We start from the raw sequence: 23,803 nt of genomic DNA, 5'->3' as shown, positions 1-23,803 counted from the left end.
AACAGACATCCACCTTCAGCTTCCTCTGTGCAAAATGAAGTTCATTTTCTACCTATTGGGTACAATGACAGGCTGAATGACACAACTTTGTGGGCTGGATCTGACCCATGGGTTGAACACCTCTAGTCTAAAGGGTGCCCACTTAGTCATCCGCTGTTCTTCGTATTTCTCATAAGCTAGTAGTAAATTGCTGTATTGTTCCCTTTTTCTTTGAGACAGTGTCGTCTAAGACATGTTGTCTTTGACAGCTGCAGGTATGTGCATGTCATCCTTGACAACTTTCTGATTCTAGTGAAGTCAGACAAAGTTGGCAATCTCTAACCACCGCCCTAACCATGTTCTACTTCGTGGGAATGCCTTTGGGGAGTAAAGTAACTCCTATCCCGATTAACATCAATCAGAATACACTAAGGACACTTCTGTGTTGGAATAATTTTCCTTCCAGAATTTTGTTGGCTTTTGCTGGTTCCTTTACTGGGCTCCTGGAGCAGGTGCATATGGTGCTTTTTTTGCTAGTGCTATGTTTATTCTCTGTGAAAGGCCATATTTGTAGAAAATGTGGTGTACTGTGAGTAGTAGCCCTGGGCTTACAATTGCCAATATTGCTGTGTCACTTGAGCATGTTTGCAGTGACATTTTCTTGGCTGGCAGCTTGCTTGGAGAGGTGGTTTTATTCCAGCAACAAGTCGAATTTTGGTGACCTACCAAATGTGAGCATGTGAACTTGTACAAGTTTTTGTCAACAAAAATTGGGATGGACTTTGGGGTTTTCATCACCTCGTGTGAGTTGGAAAACAAATCTTCTCTTGCATCAAAATCTTGAGGCACCAAGGAAGTGAAAATTTTCTTCCCAGAGGAAAGCTACCCAGTTGCTACAGTAGTTAATCTAACTGACCTATGCTAACTATCCTGGAGGTAAGATGTTCAACTTTTCCTCATTGGACTTCCACACTTGAAAGCTCAGGCAGAATGTGTTTGTCACTGAAGACAAGTAGAAAGAAAATTGTTTTTACAGCTTGTGCTCTGAAATTAGGATTCTGTCTTCAAAACATCTTGTTCATAAAGCAAAATGTTTAGTTTAAATTATGCCCTCCTTACCACCCCAGTTCTCCTATTCTGAGAAGTATTGAAATAAACAGCAAGCAAAACAGACCCTTTTTATACACTGTGACTAAATCCATGTATCGACTATCGTCTGGAGCTACTTGAGACAGGAGTTGGTGCATGCATGCCCTCTCTGTCTACAGAACGGCAGCGTTGGGGCTCAGCACTGTACCTCAGCCTGGGAGTCCAAAATATCCTGGTCTGTTTTGTGATGCAACTCTTAACAACAAAACAGCCTCATTTCAAGGAGAGAGAGTCCTTCTCTAACAGTTCTACTTTCTCGCCATTCTCTGCTAAGATGTAAGGATCTCTTATCAAGGAGAAAAAATGTGACCTAACCACCCTAAATACATTCATGCTTACTTCCAGTATGGTCTGCTGCTAGGTGTCTCTGAGACTGCATAAAGATTTATTCATCCCTGAGGGTTTTTCAGAAGACTTAACCAAAGTAGATTCTGCCTTGGTTACTTAAGAGAAAGTTTCTTTCTGCATCTCTGGTCCCCGCTTTCCTCCCATAAGCCTTTACTTGAATTTTTATAGGTTGTTAGTGTTCCCTGGAATACTTCAGTTAGAAGCTATTTTGGGAGACCAGTAGGTCTCCCCACTCCTCTCAGCTATAATGTAAGCTAATATGGGTGGGTGAGTTTTCAAGAGTGTAGAGAGAAATAAAATGTTGTAGTAAAAAAATCACAAATTAGCAGAGAAGGCTTTTAATAATAATCCTGTGAAATAATTCAACAAATGTAGCAGTACAAAATTAAAAATGGTAAATATGATTCCTTTACATGACTACCCTTCTCTCCCCTCTCCAGTTTGTACTTTATATTGAATTTTGAACAGCATTTTTAGGGGGAGAGAGATCTTCAAGCTTATAACATTCTTACTGTCATAAGGACACCAGTATAGATTACATGGTGTTTTATATGTGCTTTTATTTTCCTTTAGCACTGCATCAGACTCAGTAACTTAAAAATAATTCTGAGTACAGCCACAAGGGGGCTCTGGAACTCCATTTATGTTTTCTTAAGCTCTTGCTAAGTAGGTAACCTTGGCCTCATTTAAGATTTCTGAAGAGAAGTTTTAGATACAGATTAATTATGGATGGGTCTGCCTTTCTTATTTATAAATATCTTCCTACTGTTAAGACTGTAAATAAGTAGAGGAGAGTATAAGTGTGACCATAACTGTAAAAATATATTTATTTCAGAACAGCTAATTTATTTCGGATAACAGACTCTGATATGCTGTGAAGGATGTGTATGATCCAATTAGTTTCCATGAGAAAATGATTTGCGTTCCTTAAACGAGCTTAGACCATTAAGGTCTCTGTGTACTTCCAGGTTTTGCCATGTACCAAAACAATATTATTACCTGTAGTAGTGCTAGTTTTGTTGCAACTGTAAGTCTTGATGGAGACGGGATGTTATAGAAAAGATAAAAAAGTTTTTCCTATAGGCTTTAAGTGAAAATTTGTTTCCCTGTAAAACTAAAAAAACTAAAGATCTTTTAAGGTGCATAAAACATGGTAAAGATTGCCTTTCAATAAGTGGGACTGAAACCAGGGTGGATAAAAATCAACCATTTAAAAAAAAATTAACTGATTTTTTTTTTTTTAATTTAAATCATATTTTTTAAATGTAATTATATTTTTAATTTTTTTTTGTTAAGATGATATTAAAAAAAACCCCCTGTATAAAGATGGTTTCAATTGGAATAGTAGAGGTGCACAGATACATTGGTCTGATATTAGATCAGCACCAATATGAAGAAAATTGACTGTATCGGAAATTGGCCTCATATGGACAATAATTTGGCTGATAAATATCCATGCAGGCGCAGCACAGCATTGTAGTCAGCGAGGAGCACAGCCCAGCACCTTGGAGAGCTGCATGCAGCTGTTAAGTGTGTTGTGGTGGAAGGAGAGGGGGGAGGGAAGGGGCGTGGGGGGGCAGATCGAAGTCCCCATGCTGAGTGAGAGAGTGGGGCAGGGGCTGGGGCGCAGCACGGAGCTGCAACTTGTCTGTGGGGGTGTGTGGGGGGGTGGCTTCTGCCACTGCGCGCACCCCTGGAGGGCATGGCCTCTTGATCTGGGTGGGGTCGGCTGCAGCTCTTGACTGGGGCTGTGCCAGGCTCTTCCTGGCATGTGGGGGGAAGGTTGGGCGGGGGCTGTGCTGGGGTGGGGGGGCATGGGAACAGTGCTGGGAGGGGGGCGCCGCCACCACCTCCCACTCCGAGCACAGCTGGGCCCAGCCCCCACTGGGAAGAGTCCTGCAAAGCCCCGCCCCACACAGATGCAGGGGCACATGCCCACCCTGTGCCCTCCCGGGGTGTATGCAGTAGCTGGAGCCATGCCTCCGCCCGTACCCCCTGGACGAGCCACAGTTCCATCCTGCACTCTGCCCCAGCTGTGCAGTGCCTGCCCAGCCCCAGCACCACTCCTTCCTCACTGCATGGGCCTTGATCTGCTCCCACCCCGCTTTCAGCCACTCTCCTCTTCCACCACAGCAGACTTACCAGTTGGATGCAGCTCTTTAAGCTGCAGGGCTGCATATCAGAAATCGGATTGGTATCAGCCGATATGCCTGCTTAAAAATTGGCTATTGATATCGGCACTCAAGATCTCTATCAGCGCACCCCTATGGAATAGGGATTATAACTTCTAACTATATGCTATTTGAGACAATGTATTTATGTAAGTTTTTTAGAAAAGTTTTTAAATGGGTTACAAATGGCCCTGGACTATATTAGGGGCCCAATCTTAAGGGGTTCCCAGAGGCTCCTCTACAGATTAGTAAAGATTAACGAAAACCACTCTACCCCATGGGACTCAGTGCTCAGTCTAATCTAGAAGATCCCATTACGCACCTCTGTGATGCTTAGTTTCAGTTCTCAGACTGTGGATTTGTGTCTCCAGAGAACATCCTTGTTAACAGCAGTATGCAGAGATGAGAGAGAACAGACCTGATCACCTACCATCAGCCCTCTTGTCTCTCTGCAAGTTTGTGTACACAGAGTCAAGCCCTCACCTCTCTATAAAAATACAAAGTTTCAAGTAGTGAAATGAATAAAGGGTATCAAACAAGAATGCACTTTTCATAGAAAACTATGATTAAATCAAGGCTTTCGGACCAGTGATTTTTAAATCAACTTCACTGACATGCTCTTATGAAATCTCTGTCCTCAAATAGCCTTACAAACTGACAGTTGACCTTCAAAATAGTGTCCTTCACCTTCAAAATAGTGTCCTTGATAAAGTCATGAAAGATCATAATTGTGTGTCAAAGTTGGGTTTTTGACCTTTTGTAAACATACACAGTAATATAAAAATATTTTTAATAGTTAGTATACTGTGACTTATTAATGATTGGCTTAGTTCTAAAATTGTTTGCTGTGAGAAGGAAAGTTAATATGGAAAGAACTAGATGTTTATAAATTGATCTTCAAAAACTATTCAAGTCATTTAAGTGATTCAGGCTTTTGGAATTTTTTGGGAAGTACAGGTTTACTAAAATGTCGTGGTGCTACATGGAATAAATAGTGACTTCTGTCAAAAATACAAAAATAATTACAAACTTACATTTTACAGGGAATCTTCATTTTACCTACTTAAAACTTTGAAAAATTAGTTGAGCTTTTCTGTAATCTTTCTGTCACTCGCATGTTTGATTAATCCTTCTAATATTTACAATAATCCTCTTTTTTCCCCCTACTATTTGCAGTTTTACTATTTTATTATAAATACTTTTTTTACTATTTATATCTTTTTTTACTCTTACTATTTGTAATAACATTCGCAGGAAAAAAAAGTTGCTATGAATTTTTTCCAACTATTTGAGTTGGTCTAATAAAAGATATCAGAATTACCCAAAGAACCTTGTCTGCCTATGTATGTCCTTAGACCAACATGGCTACAACCTATACCCTGATAATCCTCTTGCATCACAGGTTACATTTAAGAGCTTAAACAGTATTTTTCTATTTTTTAAATATGGAAGTGGTAGAGCCGTACAGATATTACAATAATTGTGCTTGAATTTGATCGCAATACTCATTTCAGTTTGCTGTTTGAATTTAAGAATCTATATTTATTCAACAAAGTACATGTCTGTGTGTGTTTTCTGGCTAAATATATTTTAACATTTTTTTTTTTCATTATTTCCATATTTTTCACTCCCAGTTTATATAATTTTCCTATGCCATTCATTGTGACAGGGCATGGAGATCTTATGTTAATAAACCAGAACTCCAACACTATCCTGTTTAGACTGTTTCAAACAGTATGATTACTGCAAGTGTTATGCTGTAGTCTTCAAATTAGATAAAAACTTTCAAACACAGTCAACCACAACTTTTTTCAAAACTGGGGGTTTCTTAAGGTCCGACATCTTATTGAATATTGTTGGGACTTGTACCTAAGCCACTAGGTGCTTTGGAAAATGTTATTTCTAAAACAAACAAACAAAAATTGTATTTTTTTTTAAGCCAAGTGTATTATGATCCTAATATAATGTGAAGCCTCTGTCATATGTATACATGCTTGCTGAAAACCTTCATCAGGCAAAGAATGGCACAGATGAAACAATGGCTTTCAAAACCTGAAGGCGAGACCTGCACCCTATATAAATAAAACGGGGGCAGTGCTCTTCTGTTTCTCAATCAAAGTAATTCCTTTCCCTCCTCTCTGTTAATTAGGAAATTGAGTTTAGAACTAAAAATACCAGATTCATTACCATTTAAGTTTATTTTGTAAAAATTAGAGTTTGGTGCCCTAATTAGTTAAGGGTGGCTTTTCTAACATATGGGAATATTTGCCCTTTTAAGTGTTATTTGTTCAGTACCTTTTCTAACGTACCAATTTAGATGCGACTTACAATAACATTTAATAGCATCTTTACTGGACATTTGACTCCCATAATAAAAGGTGATGGAATAACCAGTTTTGTGAGGTATAAGCTATTTTTGGCTGAAATGGAAGACAGTACAAAATAAAACTTTAATGAGGGAACACTTGATAACTTTCTTCATGCACCATTGCATTCCTGAGTTTGAATGACTATTTTGCCCTTGTCTGTGATTTTCCTTCCTTTTATTATCTTGCTACACTAGTTTGGAAGTACATGGCTGTTAGGTAAAACTGTAGTAAAACTTTCCTATTCTATTACGAGAGCGTAAGCAGAAACTAGTTTGCCTGCATATAATGCTTTTTCAGACTTGAGGTATTTCACTGCAGTTCAGTAGTTGAGTGACTGCTCATTGAAGAATAGACAAACAAGTAAGCTGTTCAGGACTTCCTCGCATTGGAAGCCTTGGATGTTAAAAGCATTCTGTTTTTGCTCGGAGGAAACATTTGTTAGGATCAATGTTAGGTACCACAGTTAAGACATTATTGTTCTCATGATAGCAGATTGCACTTCCTTTAATCTGAACCTTTTTCTGTGAACCCATTTCCAACATGGGTGAGTATCCTTGGGCCATTATATTCATTTCAGAAATACCAAGTTCATTGTCTTTATCTGGACAGCCAAGAAACCATAGGAAATGCCTTATGTGATATTTTAGTATGCAAGTATAATATACTGTATAAAGAAGTAAGTATATATTTGAAGGAGAACCAGCTTCATAAAAGTGTGGGGGGAGGATAACAGGGGGTGTTTGTCACACACAAGCATATATATGCACCTGTCTTTTTAATGGACATATGTCTTGGAAGGTAATGAGCGCGTACTGGTGTAACAAGTTCATAGTAATAAGGGGAAATGCTTAATTGTGCTAATCAATAGTGCTGAAAAGAGGTTTCTCTTTTGTAGAGAAAAAGAGCAGAGGGTTGATGCCACTAGGTTTTAAAGACTGAGAATACAAATTCTTATTTGTCTTATTTTGTCCTGTAATGGTCTAGTTCTTGTGCATGTTCAGCCATGATGCATGTTGTAGTTAGTAAGCTTCTCATACTCCTGATGTGGCATTGGAGCAATGGTAGATTTAAATATCTGGTAAGAGAGAAGAAAAAAAAAGCGATGAAATGAGTATGTGCTCGCTGCTTAATTTAGCTAATCATTAAGAGTGTCTCCTGGGGTGGGGAAGTGACTTTATCCAATATATTCATCCTCCTCTGCCCTCTCAAATGGTTTTTTGGCAGTTTGTGCTACATTCATGTATCTCTGACATCTGACTCATGCTTCTAATGAAAGGGAGGGGAATCTTTGTAGATAATAGCTTCTTATGTAGTATAAAATGTGATTGCTATTAAAAAAAAAAAAAAAGTATCTTTGAGACTTGGAAAAATGTAACTATACACAGTCAACAAGATTATCAGCTAGAATTGAAGCATTGCATTTAAACACGTCTTGCCAATCTGTTCCAGCACAGGGTCTGATCCTCCATGTCCACATCTACCTTTGGATTTAGATCCCAAAAGTGCAGGCTAGGTGAGGAGTTCAGTGGGGAGGTTCCATGCAGGAACTCAGAAGATTACAGTCATCGCCTTTGTGCAAATGATTGGCCATTTCAGTAGTTGTTTGAGGCCCACATTCCAGCACAGACCACCATTAAGACCAAACAAAATAACGTAAAAGAAGACCTTCTTGGGGATTAAACCTTGGCATATCCTGGGGCAGCAAATTTTACCTCTTTTCCAAAGTATGGCTTTTTTGCATTATTTCAGTTTATGCCTGGTGACTGGTATAGATTTCAATACCATGCTTAAATGAATAACCATTTTGGTATATGTAAAGGAGGTCACTAATCTCTGAATGTAAATACAGAGGAATGATAAACTGAAGATGTTAGATGTTAGGCCATTGGACGTTATAGAATTTGAAGACATCAAATACTTTTTTTTTTTTTTTTAATAGTAATGGAATCAAATGTGCCCCTTTCTGTGTGCGAGGTGGTACCTTGTCCAGAATTCTTAAGTGTATAAGCTATTCATTTTGAAGTGGGAAACCAGTCATCATCAAACATACCTTTTTTAAGAAATATGTGCACTAACCTGAATATGTAACATGCAGTTTAATGATCCTTTGCCAGTATGTGTTTTTTGCATGCTCCTGGAAAGAAAAGCTGTGAATTATTATGGTATTGTACTTAGGCATTTTCACAAGTTTTAAGGTAAAGTTGTGGTGGGAGGGTGGGGAGGAACAAAACCAAGTTTATTTTAGCACAAGTGCAAGGTGTAGCAATGATGTAACCATGTTTATGCACAAAAACATAGCAAAAAGTACTGCAGTTGCTGGAAAATAAGTGGGTGCATTACAATTGTAAGTTGATCTCCCTTTCATACTGCATAGAGACAAACTTCAACATACCATAACCTATTGAAGATTAGAGAATCCTTTAAGATAAATTTAGTAATTCCTCTGATTTTAGCCGTATGAAAGAATTGCAAAGATAAAGCATCTTGTATATTGAAGTGATTTATAAAGTACCTGTCCTAAATCACAAAGGCATTAATGCAAAAGATACGTTTGAAAAATTACAAGTAATCAGTCAGTAGGTAGCCTTCTCTGTATTTGAGCTAAATGTGGCATTTACATTTCTGGAAGTGTCTAAACCTCTTCTGTTTCTGATCCATTCTAGGAGATCCTCATCCCAAGGTATATAGATTATATATCTATGAACGTTGTCTTCGCTGGCCTGCCATTTTATATGTAGGGCTTGGAAATATTGGATACTTAATTAGCTGAAGTTTGACATCCATCAAGGGACAGCAGTAAAATGAGAAGTGAACATTCTCTTCTCTTGCGTTGTACCCTTTCCAGTTGCTGTGAAGTGAGAGAGAATTCTGGGAATCAGATGAGGGGTCTGTCCCTGTACCCTGCTTGGGTGTTGTTTCTGTCTGCCACCCCCCCTCCCCCCCACTTTATTCCAGTAGCGTTTGAGACTGAGCAAGCTTTCAAGTTTCCATTAGCTGTTGGAAAGGAGAAGGTATGTTATCTTTTATATGAAAGCGTAAGGGAATATTAACTGCTTTTTGCAAGTTTCTCTAAAAACTAGCAGAGTGGGTTAGATTTTAATCTGAAACTTCAGAAAGCTGTGGGGAGCAGCCACAGAGGAAGGCACTGAAGTTTTTTAGCTAAAAACAGGCCTATGCATAAATCAGTGGATAGATACCCTCCAAACCACTTGAAACAACGGAAATTCTTTCTGTCTCAGCTGTAAGATCTCACCACATCAATCAACTGCTGGGTAATATTCAGAATATCGGCACTGCTAACTTCAAAATGGAATATTGAATTTCAGGAGCTGATATTCGGGATAGCTTCTTGTTTTTCATAAATGAGCCAACTTTATAAACGTTGTACCTCTTTTTTTTAATCACTAGTGTCTGGGAACCTCAGATAGTGACCAGAATCTTGTAGTGCTAGGTTCTGTAAATACACAGAAGAAAGCCCTGTTTCTTTCTTGGAGTTTGCAGTCTAAAACTGTAAGGCATTGGATAGCTACAGTTAGGAGCAGAGTTGAACTGTATTGATCAGAATGTGTGCTCAGCAAATCGTTGATTAACTTCCTTGTAGTTGTTTTGTAGGAAAATGTTGTGGTGACTTTGAAAATGCTCTGGGGGAGTTTCTCAAATGCGAAGAGCAGCATGGGAAAAATGAAGGTGCTTTTTTGAAAACTTACGAGGTGGGCAATGGAGGCTTTCAAAGTATGTAAAACAGTGATGTGATCTGAGAGCAAGTTTTAGCTCTGTGGGTGAACAGTCTATAAGACAAAGAAAGCAGTGTTTCAGATAGGTTGCAGCTTGGCAAAATATCCTAGACTTTGTCCAGGATTCTTTGTTGTAACCCTGAGTGTTAAGATTCATGGCAGTGGATCAGCTATCAGTAAAGCATTGTTGGAGTTCATCAGAATCTTACTAGGCAATTTATAGTAATTCAGATTGCCTTGTTATGAATATTTCCCATATTGTGACATTGCAGAGGGAGGGCAGTGATAAACAGTGTTGTTCTGAAGTGGGAGATATTATCTGTGTTGCAGGGATTGGTGCCAGCTCTAGTTTTCTTTAACATCTTTTAAAAATCTGGAAATAGGCATAAGGATTACACTTGCAAATAGTATTCTTGCTTTCCAACTTGAGTTGAACTTTAAGTTGGGTGAATTGTGGAAGAGGCAAGGATTGTTGTGGGTGATGCCTTTTATTGAACCAACAAGTGCATGGTTGGGATAGAACATCATGCTCTGTGAGCCCAGTTCCTTTGATCTGTCATACCCTCATACCAGATTGCTGCTTTGGCACTTCAGCTCCTAAGGATCCTAACACTGCCCAGGAAGAAGGGATCATGTACTGCTGTAGCCACTAGCTGCCCCTGGTCTTCCCCCAAATGTTCCCTTTCTGTCTCTCAAAAGATTGGCCTCGGTTAGCTGTTTAGGTGGTATGTTTTTTCTTCAGTCCAAAGAAAGTCCAGTGCAAAGCATCAGTCATGGCAATAAGAGGATAAGCAGGTTCTCCAAGAATAATTGGAGGGATGCTGTTTACTGCCTGACAGACTTCCTTTTATTTAATAGAGAGACCAGCTGAGCAATGTTCCCACTAAGGAGTAGCGGTCCATGAGCGTGCCAGTTTGGTCCCACCTCCCCCTTTCGGCGCAGCCCGCCTGTAAGTGTCCAGGTGGGAGTGGGCAGGGTTCAGCTACCACCCTTCTCCATGCTAACTGCTGCTCAGAGTAGCGCAGTGGAGTGCTGTGGCCCAGCCATGGGCCGGACACAATCAGTCGATAGAACTGAAAGGGAGGCACTGAGGCTGGCGTGGGACAGTTACTGAAGGTAAGCTCCTCACTTCTATCCAGGGCAGGCAGCAGCTCCTCCCCGAGGTGAGGCGGGGGCTGGCGTGGGCTCCGCCAGCTCCAGGAAACTGTTCTGCTTCCCCACATCGCCTTGGGGAGCGAGGAGGCACATAACATCAGAGCTGGGGAGTGGAGCAGTTCCCCAGAGCCGGTGCAGCCCGCACCAGCCCCAGCTCCCATCCCTGCCTTGTCTCACCTTGGGAAGGAGCTGCTTTCTGCCCCGTGTGAGGCTCTGCCAACTCTGGGGAACTGCTCCACTCCCCAGCCGTGACACCATGTGCCTCTTTGCTCCCTGAGGCAATGCAGGGGAACGGAGCAGTTTCCCAGAGCCAGTGGAGCCCACGGAGCAGTTCCCCAGAGCCGGTGGAGCCTGTGCCAGCCCCTGTCCCCATCTCTGTCCTCACCCCTGCCTCGCCTCAGGGAGGAGCCGCTGCCTGCCCTGCGTGAGAAGTTAGGAGCTTACCTTTTGGTAAGTGTTCCATGCCAGTTCCAGTGCCTCTGCCGCACTCTGCGCCCAGCTCCTCTCCAGGTGGGTGCACGGCCTTAAAAATTTGTACACGGCAAGATTTTTACTTGTGTGCAGCCACGCACATGCGCAGCTTAGGGTGTACACTACAGCTGAGTCCTGAAAAACTTTAGCACTACTAACTTTTCTAGATCAGCCCACAATGATGTTGATTAATCTGCTGTCATAGTCTAGCAAGCCTTAGCAGACTGAAGAAATAATCTAATACCTGTTGACACAGAAGCAAAACATATCAGTAGTGCTAATGCAATTGCAAATCCCCATTAATGCAAAATCCTAGGTAAGACATGTCAATCCTCACAAGTTTATGTGTGGCTAGCATATCTTTTTAATGGTAGCAAACCTCGGTGAATTTCCAGGTAGTGGTGATTATATACTTCTCCACAGCTAAAGGGTCTTTTGGTGGTGTGCTGCTTCTATAGTTTGTGGTATGAATTTGGAAGCAGCAAAAGCAGCTGTTGCTGGTACCAAAAACAGGTCCTGCCATTTCTTGTAAGTATAATGGTGAGCTTTGAGGACGCTTTTAAGCTTGCCCTCTTAACTGAAGTGAATCTCACTCAATAGCTTTAAACAAAATTGAAATAAAATTTGAAACTGAATTATTTTCATGCTGCTCTCTGTTCAGAGGCACACATGTTACTGTATCCTGTGGGAACTCTGAGATAGATTTAGTCACTCAGGAAAAATGCAGTAGATAAAGGAAATTGACCCTGGATTGTATTAACATCTTGGATTTCTTTTTGTGTATGACTAAGAAAAGCAATGACTTGTATTTTTTGCATTGGACACAGTTGTTTCAAGTTTCCAGTGGATTTTTTTCCCCTTTTCCTGGGTAGTTTTATTCATCTTAATACTTGTTACTGCAGACCTTGATTTGAACAACTATGATGCATTGTGCTAAAGGTTAATGCACTGTCTGACTGACTGGAGTAGTGGCTTAGTTGTCAAATGGGCATTATAATAGATATTATCAATCTCTGTTTATTACGTACAGCAGGTATGTCAAACAAACGGGTCTGCAGAGGTGGGTTATCTGATCCACAGGGCTTCTTGCAGTCAGAAAGATCCACCTCCAGATCTGGGATAAAATTCACCAGTGAGGCCAGCATGTAGGGGTTTAACAAAGCCCTATTGCCAAATGTTCTGATTGAGATTCCCCACTGGGGACACAGTTATGCAGCCGTGAAGTGAGCAGTGGTGATGTTAATCCCTCTTGGGTGCTGGCCCTATCAATACAGCAGTTCTGGCAATTGTGGGAGTTATTGTTGCCACTGTTTACCTAACTGCTAACTTTTTGGGCTGAGATTCCCCACTACCATTAACCCCTGCAGCTTCCAGGTCCACTTAGTTGTTGGTGCTAGAACCCAGGGGCTTAATGCCACTGCCACTTGCCCCACCACCAGCGGTGGGTCATCTGTTCCATGGCCTAGTTCCAGCCTATGTGAAGCCCCGAAATCTGGATCTGGTCTGCAGGGCTGAATCAGTTTGACATTCCTGATGTAAAGGACTCCTTACGTTCTTATGCCAAAAGTTCCTATTTAAATCCCAAATATTGGCTAAATAGCAGTTAACAGGTTCTTGCAGAAATCCAGTGCGTGTTTGTTTGCCTTCTGTTATGCTTCATTTTAGTAAGCTCCAAATAACTAAAGTTTTAGAGCATTGGGGTGAACAAAGGCTTGCTACCAAGTGTCATGCAACTATAACATGTATTAAGGGTCTTCATATTCCTATCTCGATAATACAGTAACTTGATAGCTACAGCTATTGAATAGTATTGCTAATGACCTAACGATCCTTTCAGTAATAAATATTAGGACATGAAACAAGTCCTAATAGGATGTTAAAAATGTGCATTTTGAATAGCAATTGTGTAGAAAGACTAAGCAAACTTTAGAGAAATTTTAAGTGAATTTTTGGGGGAGAAAAACTATAACAGTCTTCTGTAAGAAATGTTGTGTTACCTGATTTGATTGCCACCAATTTTGAAAAATTCTGTAGCGATATTAGGAAAATAATCAGTGCTTTTGGCCTTGGAATTTTTAGTGGTTTATACTAGACGTTGCATGGTAGCTCCTTCCTTTTTATGCTTGAGTACAATTTGCTCCTATCAGCAAATGAAAACTCAACCTCTCATGGTTTTAAATAATACTTGCCAAAAAAGTCTTGCCAGGTCTAATCTTTCGTTGTTTCAAGCAAAACCAGTGCTTCAGACCTTTGGCTAACATACCAGAACCTTTGTGGCAATCTCTCAAGTATTTCAAAGGAAAAAATAAGAAAGTTCTAGTTGCCAGGTCCTAGTGCTGCAATCACATGGGCCACAAGAGAGCCATGACAATTGGTTAGTCTCAAGATGTACAACTTAAAACAGTAGAGCTCAGCCTACGGCTCAAGGACTGGATCCTGCCTGTGGCACAGGGGATCAGCTGCAAGCAGCTTGGCTTGGTATGTTCCTTTCCCTGCCCTGCAGTGTGCTGCATGTTGACTTCCTCATCCACAGCAGGGTGTCAACTCTCTTTCTCACTCCTTCCTGATTCCCCTTCTGCTCCCACATCCCACCCCACTTCCTACCAGGAAGGAGTGGTGACTTACAGTGCAACCATGTAGCAAGCACCTGACCTGCTACTGCAGAAAGGTTGAGCTCCACAGATTTAAAACATGGTAATTAATGACATTTTCAGCTAAAATTATACAAGTTTGAATGTCATGAGCCTCACCAGTTTCCACGTATTGTTGAAGAAAGCTTGTTGGCTGCTTCTCACCAAGACAATTTCAGGAGCAGTCTTAAGCGTTAAACAGTGGAACTGTCCTGACTTTTCTTCTTGGCATCCCTTTGCTCATTCATAGTAATAATGTAGACTTGTGGGGGAAAATGAAGAGAAGAGACATTTTAGCTAGGGGTGTAGTAGCACCTGTATGGGATCAGAATCTTTGAGGCTCTGTCAGTGTCAGAATGGCACTGGCAGAAATGTTTGGGCTACAATTTATTATTATTTTTATTATTATTATAATATTTTCCCCTATGGTGACTTTTACCATCTTTAATTTTCCCTGAGCCTGAGGAAGAGCATGTGTGCCCAAAAGCTTGCAAAGAAAGATAATTTTTTTGTGATTTCTTAGTTACCTTTTATTAAGCCATCATCTCTGAAAAAGAGTTCATAGATTTCATAGATTTTAGGGTCGGAAGGGACCTATTAGATCATTGAGTCCATCCCCCTGCCCTGGCCAGGAGAGAGTGCTGGGTTCAGAAGACCCCAGCCAGGTTTGTCCAATCTTCTCTTAAATATCTCCAAGGAAGTGGACTGCACCACCTGCCTTGGAAGCGTATTCCATATTTGGGCAACCCTCACAGTAAAGAACTTTTTCCTGATGTCCAATCTAAATTTGCTTTCCTTCAGTTTGTGGCCATTGTTTCTAGTTACCCCAATGGGCGCCCTGGTAAACATCCCTGTTTTCTGCTGTCCCTGCCGATGAGTTTGTAGATGGCCACAAGATCACGTCTTAGCCTTCTCTTGCGGAGGCTGAAGAGATTCAAGTCCCTCGATCAGTCCTAGTAGGGTTTTTCCTGTAGGCCTTTAACCAGACAAGTGGCCCTCCTCTTAACCCTTTCCAGGTTATCTACATCCCTTCTGAAGTACGGCGCAAAAGTGGACACAGTACTCCAGCTGCAGCCTGACTAATGCTGCATAGAGGGGAAGTATAACCTCCTTAGACCAGTTTATGATGCACCTACTTATGCAAGAAATAGTGCTGTTAGCTTTACTTATTACTTCATCACATTGGCAACTCATGTTCATCTTTATGTGACTATGACTCCGAGATCCCTTTCTGCAGTTGTGCTACTTAGAATGGTACCTCCCAGGCTGTAGGAGTGTTGATGATTCTCTTCCTCCTTAGGTGCAACACATGGCACTTATCTTTTTTAAATTGCATCCTATTCTGTTTGGTCCATTTCCCCAGCCTATCCAAATCTGCCTGGATTCGCTTCCTGCCCTCTAGTTTGTTTACCTCCCCCCACAGTTTGAACAGTACTAGTCCCAGGACAGAGCCTTGGGGGACTCTGCTGCCCATATTTCTCCAGGTAGAAACCGACCCGTCAACCACCACTCTCTGGGTGCATCCAGTAAGCCAATTTTCCACCCACCAGACTGTGTAATAATCTGTATTGCAACTGTTTAGTTTATTTATAAGAATTGGGTGTGACACTGAGTCAAAGGACTTTTTAAAATCTAAGTAAGTAATATCTACCTCTTTTCCTTTATCCAAGCATTTTGTGACCTGGTCATAAAAAGAAACCAAGTTAGTTGGGCAGGATCTGCCTGCTGTGAACCCATGCTGGTTGCCCCTTAGCATTATTTTACCTGGTGGTCTCCTACAAATGTGATCCTTAACAATTTTCTCTAAGGTCATGCCAGGGGACCACATTGAAAATAGGGACCACATTGGCCCTTTTCCAGACCTCCGGGACCTGTCCTGAGCACCACGAGTGCGCAAATAGTTGCGCCGGTGGTTCAGCTATGACTCCAGCTAATTCCCAAAGTACCCTAGGATAAAGATCATCAGAGCCTGTTGGCTTAAATATATCCAACCCCTCCAAGTGCCCCTTTACTAGGTCAGAGCTGGCAGGTGGTGCGTTGGTATCTATCTCACGCTTACCTAAAGTCCCATTGGAGTGCATGCTTGTATCTGTGTCCAGGAACACAGCTGTAAAGAAATAATTTAGGAGCTCCGCTTTGGCCATTCTGTCTGTTTACCAGTTGCCTCTTGAAGGGGCCCTATGTTACCCTGTGCTTTCTTTTTGCTTCCTATGTATTTAAAGAATGACTTTTTGTTATCCTTAAATTTTGCTGCCAGCCTAAGCTCCATTTCCACTTTGGCTGTCCTCACTGCTTTCCTGTTAGCTCAAGTCAAGAAGGTATACTCCTCCTTGGTGGCTGCCCCCTGCCTCCACAGCCTGTAGGCCTCTTTCTTCCCCTCTAGGCTCTCCTGGATTTCTCTGCTCAACCAAGAGGGTTTCTTTGCTCTTTTGCCCCCTTGATGTGTACTGGCACAGTCCCCTTCTGTGCCTGCAGGATCAGTTCTAGAGTTTTGCATTTCTTTTGGTCTCAGACCAGCATGGCTACCAAATACATCCCTGGGCTACAATTAGGCCCTTAATTCTACTTGCTGGACTCTGATTTTTTGGGGTTGGTTTATGGCACCTCTACAAGAAAATTACTGCAGCATTTCTGTCAATGTGACATCAGCTTAGGATACCAAAGAAATTTTCCATCCTGCAATACGTGGCAAAAATTCTTGTCTCTGTCTGAAGTTAAAAGGTGTCAAACTAGAAGATGCCTGTCCCTGTTTATTTGCTTTAATTGATTTTAATACCATCCTGGGTGCTTCCAGGATTCAACTTCCAGTTTATATTTAATTGTCAGAAAGTTGAAGAAGAACCTTCCTCTCTCCATCCCTTTTTATCTCTGACTTTTAAGTGGAAGTGACCTGATGAGTTGCCAGAATAGAGTCGGGTCATATCCAGTTTACTGGTGTGGTCTTGTTCTCAATCAATATTGGAAGAAGAAACCAAGTTGTTAGTCAAATTGGAAAAGAAAAGGAACACATCTGTCTCATGGCACCCTGATTTTTCAGTTTGTTAATGAGCTGTACCATTTCTGTTATTTCTAAATGAACCTTAATCATTAAGAGTGCTTGGAGACAAACCCCCTCCACCCCTTCTCCACCGGTGCATTACTTTAAATTCAGTGTGTTTCCATGCTGAGTCCTGTACATACCCAGAAAAGGTAGCGCATTGCTTCAACCCAGACTGCCTGATGTCTGTAAATATTGGATGCTTTAGTGGGGCTTTTTTTGGGTTCTTTTATCTAATAGTTGATTGAATCAGCTTTAGCTAAATATGCCCCTGAGACCCACTGAAGCTTCAGAGCTGGGTTGACGTAACATGCTGCTGCTTTCGCTAAAGCATAGTTTGTTTTGTGTGTGTGTGTTTAACATCTGCAAGCAACCAAAGTGTTTAAATAGTATATCAGCTTCATGGTTAAGACCAGGTATGTCAGAATATACACTAAGCTTGGTCTCCTTCATGCGTGGATTAGGAATTCTGTGTTTGCTCAACGCATGTGACCCAGGATCATTACAGTGCAGAATATTGTAAGCTGCATTGTCTAGTATTTTTTTTTTCCTTCATGGAGAGGAGCAGAAGGAAAAAGGAAAGATCATAAGTATTTTTTACTATCTTGTGAAAACTAATGCAACACTGAATTAATAAATAAGGTGATGATGTCTCTGGCAACACAGATCTAAATTACTTGTGAAGTAGCGGGTCAGGAAACTTCTGTTTTTCCCTTCTAAGTGATGAATTCAAGTTTAATTTGGTGAGCAGTACTTGCACATCTTAAGTGTGCTGAAAACAGAAATCTCTACACAGGAAATACGTGCACTTAACTTCCTGTAGTTGGGCCTCTTGGCACTTCAGCCATGCCATTTTAGTCTGATAGCAAAGATCTGTTTACAAATGGAAATAGTGATTAAGAGCTTGAATTTTCCTGAGACTCCAGGGCAGTAGTGAAACAGCTGCTATTGCAGGCAGTGGAAAGTATGAATAACTTTTGCCTGAGGTTGTATAACCAAAAGAATAATCAGATCAGAGGTTAGGTTAAATCATCATGACTCTTGATGGTTAAATACAACGTTAGCTCATATGTTCGCGCCTCATTATAATGTGTAGTAATTTAAAAGTTGTTAAGTAGACCCCACCTTCTAGATATGAATAATTGGAGGCAGTCATCCCATCAGGAATCAGATGCTTTCCTCCTGAGAGGAGGGGAAAAAATAACTTGGTTGTGAAATTAATTCGCTCGTACATGCATAAATGAAAGAGTTCTTGCTCATGATTTATATCCCAGGCAAAGATTAAATAGTAGTTGCTCCTTGTTAAAGGAGATTTCAGGAAAGATGATTCCCCCTCGTGATGCAGCTAAGTCTTATTTTCTTTTTATAAGTCACCAAAAAAGAACGGTTGTTCTCAGTTGGCTTTGTTTTTTTGTTTGTTTTTTTTTTTTAGTTTTCTGGTGTTTGTTTGGTTTTTTTAATAGTCATGCTTCAACAAAGAGAACTTAAAGACAGAATTAAAGAGCAGCAACAAGCAGAAGATGCAATTAAATTAAGTAATCTCTGCTTTATTTTTAAATACAGTATTGACTGAAATTTAAGTTTATAATTTAAAACAGTGAAAGTTGAAAAAGATATAGATTAACCTACTCAACAACACTTTTTCCCCAATTAGAATCTCTGAGATGTGCCCTAAATGTTATACCAAATATCTTAAGAATTGCAAATAAAAATATTTTTGGTGCCAAACTTGTTGCAACACCAGAATTATCATATTGAGGCTTCTGCTATCAGCAGTGTTGCAATATCAGAATTACCTTATCTTCTGTTTGGAACTTAGGGTCAGATGACCATGTCTCATTTATAGCACTGAATAACAAAAATTACCACAAAATTAGTCAAGCACCATTGCTCTTGCCATAGTATATCAGACTATTGGCAGGACAAAAAAGTTGACTAAAAACACAACAGAAGTCTGAGAAACTAGATCTATTTTCAGTCAGCAGCCCTAACTAATAAAATTATACACTGCATATACAGGATATGAAATGTACATTGTAATAAGCATTTACCTTGTATATCGCACACTAAACATTTTTGAGGAAGAATATTACTGAGGTACAGAGATACAGAACTTCAGACACTCATTACACAAGAACTGATTCTGACTTAAAATTTTGGGATACATTTTGTTGTTCTAAATTTCCATTATCAATCAGCCTTTTTAGAGTTTTTTTCCCCCTGTGTTATAAGCATTTAAAAAGAGTCTAGGGGTATACTAATTGCATCTGAAGAAATGCTATAACTGGAGTTGTAGTTGTCTTGTCTGTTTTGCTATCAATCTAAAAATGTTCCTCTTCAAAGTATATTTTAAAATCAACTTATTGTTCTTCCTTCACTGACTTCAGTGGAAAATTTTCATTCCAAGAAGGCCACAGAAATATGATTCTTCCAACCTTAACACCTATTGTGCTTTTCTGAAGATTTCTAGGTCAGACAGTGCAATTCTTTCCCTTGACTTTATTTAATTACAGAGGATGTAGAAGGAAGACTGCTCAGTAGAGGATAAACACTGTAAAGAACAAAATCTGTATTTGTGATCACATCTATCTTTAACCCTCTAGTTAGACAAGCCAATACTTGTCTTTGTAACAAAAACATTTGCAAAACGTATCATTTCAGATTAACCTTTTTTAAAAAAAAAATATTTCAGCTGAAATTTTTTTTTAAAGAATTAATAATTTTTTAAAACAGTATTGCAGAATAGAATTAGCTTAAAGGGACCCATGTTTAGTAAATGTAATCTTAGTTATGACAGTATTAAGGATACATTTAATGTGTTGAATAAATCCATGATTCAGTTAGATCAGTCTCTATTTGGGAGGCTGGGAGGGAGGGATAGGCCTCTATCTCCCCCCCTCCCCCTCTTTTTTTTAGAAAGAGCAGCATGAGCATTCAAAATGATGCAAAAAAATGTTATGAAACTTTGAAATAATATAAAGCAAAGTCTGAACTCCAGTTTCCCCTTGCAACTGTTAGATTTGTAAAATAATTTTAATAACTTATTATTTTTAGTATTAAAGAGTGGTGGTGTAGCTGTGACGGTCCAGGCAATATGCAAAGGAAAAGGATTTTTTTTTAAGTGATATCTTTTACTGGACCAACTGTATAGTTGGGATAAAGTTAGACAATCTTTTGAATGCAGTCTTTTGAATTCATTCAGAAGCTTGTCTAAATTTGAACCAACTGGATAGTTTATTGATGCTCAACCTTTTGGCCCCACAGGCCAAATCAGTAGCGCAGCGCCCATCTGCAGGCCATATTGGGCTCTGAGGCCCAGCACCAGCCCTCCCCAGTCCCACGCACTGGAATTGGGTCCCAGGGGTCTGATAGCACCTCCTTCAGCCCCGCTATGCATTGGGATCGAGTCACAGGGGGCTAGCGCTACCACCTCAGCCCTATACACAAAGATTGGGCATTGGGGCCCTGCACTGCCCCCTCCCAGCCCTGCACGCTGGGATTGGGGACTGGATACATCGTGTGGGGCCCAGGGCCTCCCCATGGGTCTTGAGATTTGGCAGCAGGGGATTGGTGCCAAATTTCTTCTGCCATCACATTTCCAGGTCTCTGGGGAGCCTCATGGGCCCGGAGCAGGCCCGTGGGCTGGAGACTAAGCCCCCGTGGCATAGTTGGTCTAAAGAAAGTTATCACCCAAAATACAATCCTTGCCTCTTGCCTCATTCTTTTTAGTGGAACTGTAAGTAAAACTTCAGGGCCAATTAAAAAAAAAAAAAATTGTAAGCATTTGAAAGTTGTCAGAACAAGACCTAACAAGTACAATATAGATAATAGTTGTGTCTCTTCTCTGCTGCCCTATTGTATGTCACTCCATACCTGAATGGACTGTGTAGACACTGCAGTATGCCATCTGCATGCTATTCCAGTGCTTGGCCCTCTGAGAATGCAATTGCTTTTATCAGCATTGTTGGCAATTTTGAGACGTGTGTGTGTCTACTTTGAGTTAGGGTGAAATCCATTGGTTTCCTTCGTAGGGCCACTGAGCTAATTTGAGTAATAATTCTACTAGCCAACACGAAAAATTACCTAAAGCAATCCTGCCTGCAGTTCAGGGTCCCAACCCTGCAGAGATTTATTTCTGTTTTATTTTTATACTTTGGTTGATTAGTCCCTTTTTCCTTTCCATGCATAAAGTTCAGAATGTGCACAGATCTGTGCAGAATTGAGATTTAAAGGATGAGAGCAGGTGGCCTGTCTGAACATACTGTTAAATAACTTTCTACTTAACAGATTTTTTTAAACTATGATTTACAGCTAATTCTGTAAACACCTGTTGGTGTTATTACAAAGAGCATCAGACAAAATTGTTACAGCAGGTCAAATACATGAATAAACGCATCATGAAAGGTCAACTCCACATCCTGCTAACTGTAATTTCATATTTTGGAGTGGTTCTCAACCATTTGAGACTTGAGGAAGCTTTTTGGAATTTAGTGGCAGCCCATTTAAAGACTAACTTATTTCCTACAGTACACGGATAGCTTGGTGGGGAACACTGGGGAGCTTGGAGGTAGATCATTAGACTCTTAAAGGAAGCAGCAGTCCCTATAGGAGGCAGAAAGGAGTGACTGATTGCTGGAAACAGTCTGATGCTAGCTGCTGCAGAGGCAGTACCCTGCCATCCCTCACTCTTTTCTGTCTGCCTCTTATCTACCCTGGCCCCTGTGGATACAGACTACTCTTCCAGGGATTTGAAAGCTGGTTACCAGAGCCACTGTTCCCCACAGTCCCTCCCACTGGCTCTAGAAGCACAAGGGCAGAGAGGGAAATGAGCCAGGCTGAAAACACAGCCCTGTATCTCCACAGCAGAGCATGCTGCTTGCAACATAGGAGCAGTCAGTGCAGGCAGGCCTGGGGCTGCCCTTTTTCAGTGCTGCTTTTCCCCTTCTCCTGTGCTTTGAGATCTGATGGGAAGGACCACAGGGAATGATGTACCTGAGGCCCTGCTTGTCTACAGGAAGCTGGGGTAGGTTGTGGGGGAGGGGGTGGATTTGAGCATTTAGCACCTCATGTGGCTCAGGCACTTCAAAGGATCTTGCATCACCCTATTTGAACAGATCACTGGTCTAGACTGGGGTATAGGTTGTAGCCGTGTTGCTCTAAGGACGCAGGCAGACAAGTTTTTTGGGGTAAATCTGATATGTATTTGTTAGACTGTTTCCCCACCCCTGATATAGAAAGAATCCAGGGGACACCCAAGTTTGATAGCCTCCCAGCAGTATATCTGGCTTGTCCTGGGCGGAACAATTGCTTCACTCACTGTTCTGAGGCAATGGTTCAAGTACTCCTTGCTTGTCCTGACTTATTGGGTCAGAGCAGTCATTTGAAATGCACTAGCTTTTTCTGATCCTTTCTTATAGATAGGAGGCATTATATGTGATGTAGTCAAAAAAAGGACTTCTAGATTCAGAAAGCACTTCTTGAGGCAAAATTTCCCACCAAGGAGGCATTATATGTGATGTAGTCAAAAAAAGGACTTCTAGATTCAGAAAGCACTTCTTGAGGCAAAATTTCCCACCACTAGGAAGCAAGATAGAAGGTATGGAAATGACATTACTGTAGATTATCTAGTAGATCTAGTCATACAGTTAGAAATTAGAGCTTTGCTTCTAGCATCTTCTCCCCATCTTCTCTACTTCAGAGTCTGAGACAAGTAGAACTGAAGCTGTATGGCTCAGGGCAGAAATGCATGCTATTCCCCCATCTCAATCACTTTTGGAACCTTTCTGAAAGCTTAAGAAGAAAGCAAAGGCTACTTCTGACAAGTTGGCCATCAATAATACAGAAATGACTGAGAAATAAATATCTTGGTGCTTTTATTGCTTGTGTGTATTGTTTTGTTGCTCTGTTTACAGTATTTTTGTATACCAGTACCATCATTTACTTTTGAGCAATCTTCTGAAGACAGACTTTTCAGCAGCTTGTAATTTGTTCAGCAGAATTCAGAACAAAATTGGACGGAGTCAGCATGGCTCTGTGTATATGCTTGCTTGCCAAAATAGGCACATTGTTTCCCACCCTGTCCTCCCCCCTACTAGATTTTCTTCCCAAAGTTAATTTTTTAGGTCATTTTCAGACTGTTTCAAAAACTTTCTGAAATTAACCTCTACAGCAGTGGTTTTCAACCTGTGGTCCATAGACACCTGGGGGTCTGCAGACTATGTCTAAGGGGTCTGTGAAAAATTACTATGATCAATCAAAAGTATGTGAATACCTACCTTTAAAATTCAAAGGGGTCTTCACCTCCGTTCAATTGTTTTTATGGGTCCGCAAATTAAAGAAGTTTGAAAACCATTGCACTACAGTAACATTTCCTTGTTATAGGCAGAAGCACTGTAAGAGAAATTGGACCAGTAAGCCATAAGCAATATATACTGTACTAGCACTGCTCACCTCACTTGCCTTTGTTTAGGAAGTGACGTGTATAAAGCCCCTTCTGCAGCAGAGGTTGTTTAAGCCTTTTCTTCAAAGTGAATGTATTGGTGTGATTTTTCAAAGGCCCTGAGCTTTTACAGCTTCAGTGGAAGTCGGTGAAGTCATGTTTCTGACATGCCTGGCTGCCATGCTGTACCATCTAGAATGTTTCTAGAATACCTGTCATGCTTCTTGCTTCTGCTTAAAGGTTTTATGAGCAAAGTAGGCAGGTGCTCTCTTCTGGACCTCTTCTGTTTCAGGTCTGCTTCCTAGGAGAATGGGGAGGGTA

General features: G+C 40.8%; 1 protein-coding gene and 1 long non-coding RNA gene across 2 annotated transcripts in view; one reads left to right on the top strand and one right to left on the bottom strand.

Moving 5' to 3' along the window:
• The window catches only part of RCAN1 (regulator of calcineurin 1), a 67,671-nt gene that overhangs the window by 4,838 nt on the left and 39,030 nt on the right, over positions 1 to 23,803 (top strand). The window lies entirely within an intron of this gene.
• On the bottom strand, positions 5,768 to 14,315 carry LOC109280400 (uncharacterized). Its single transcript, XR_009459083.1, has 3 exons — positions 14,127 to 14,315; positions 8,093 to 8,150; positions 5,768 to 7,091 (listed from the first exon to the last, which is right to left on the bottom strand). It is a non-coding gene; the product is annotated as an uncharacterized LOC109280400 (long non-coding RNA).

Source organism: Alligator mississippiensis, chromosome 1 (assembly GCF_030867095.1).
Source record: "Alligator mississippiensis isolate rAllMis1 chromosome 1, rAllMis1, whole genome shotgun sequence".
Taxonomy (NCBI): Eukaryota; Metazoa; Chordata; order Crocodylia; family Alligatoridae; genus Alligator; species Alligator mississippiensis.
Note: the sequence above shows the minus strand (reverse complement) of the source record. Positions and strands in the feature narration are given on the sequence as shown.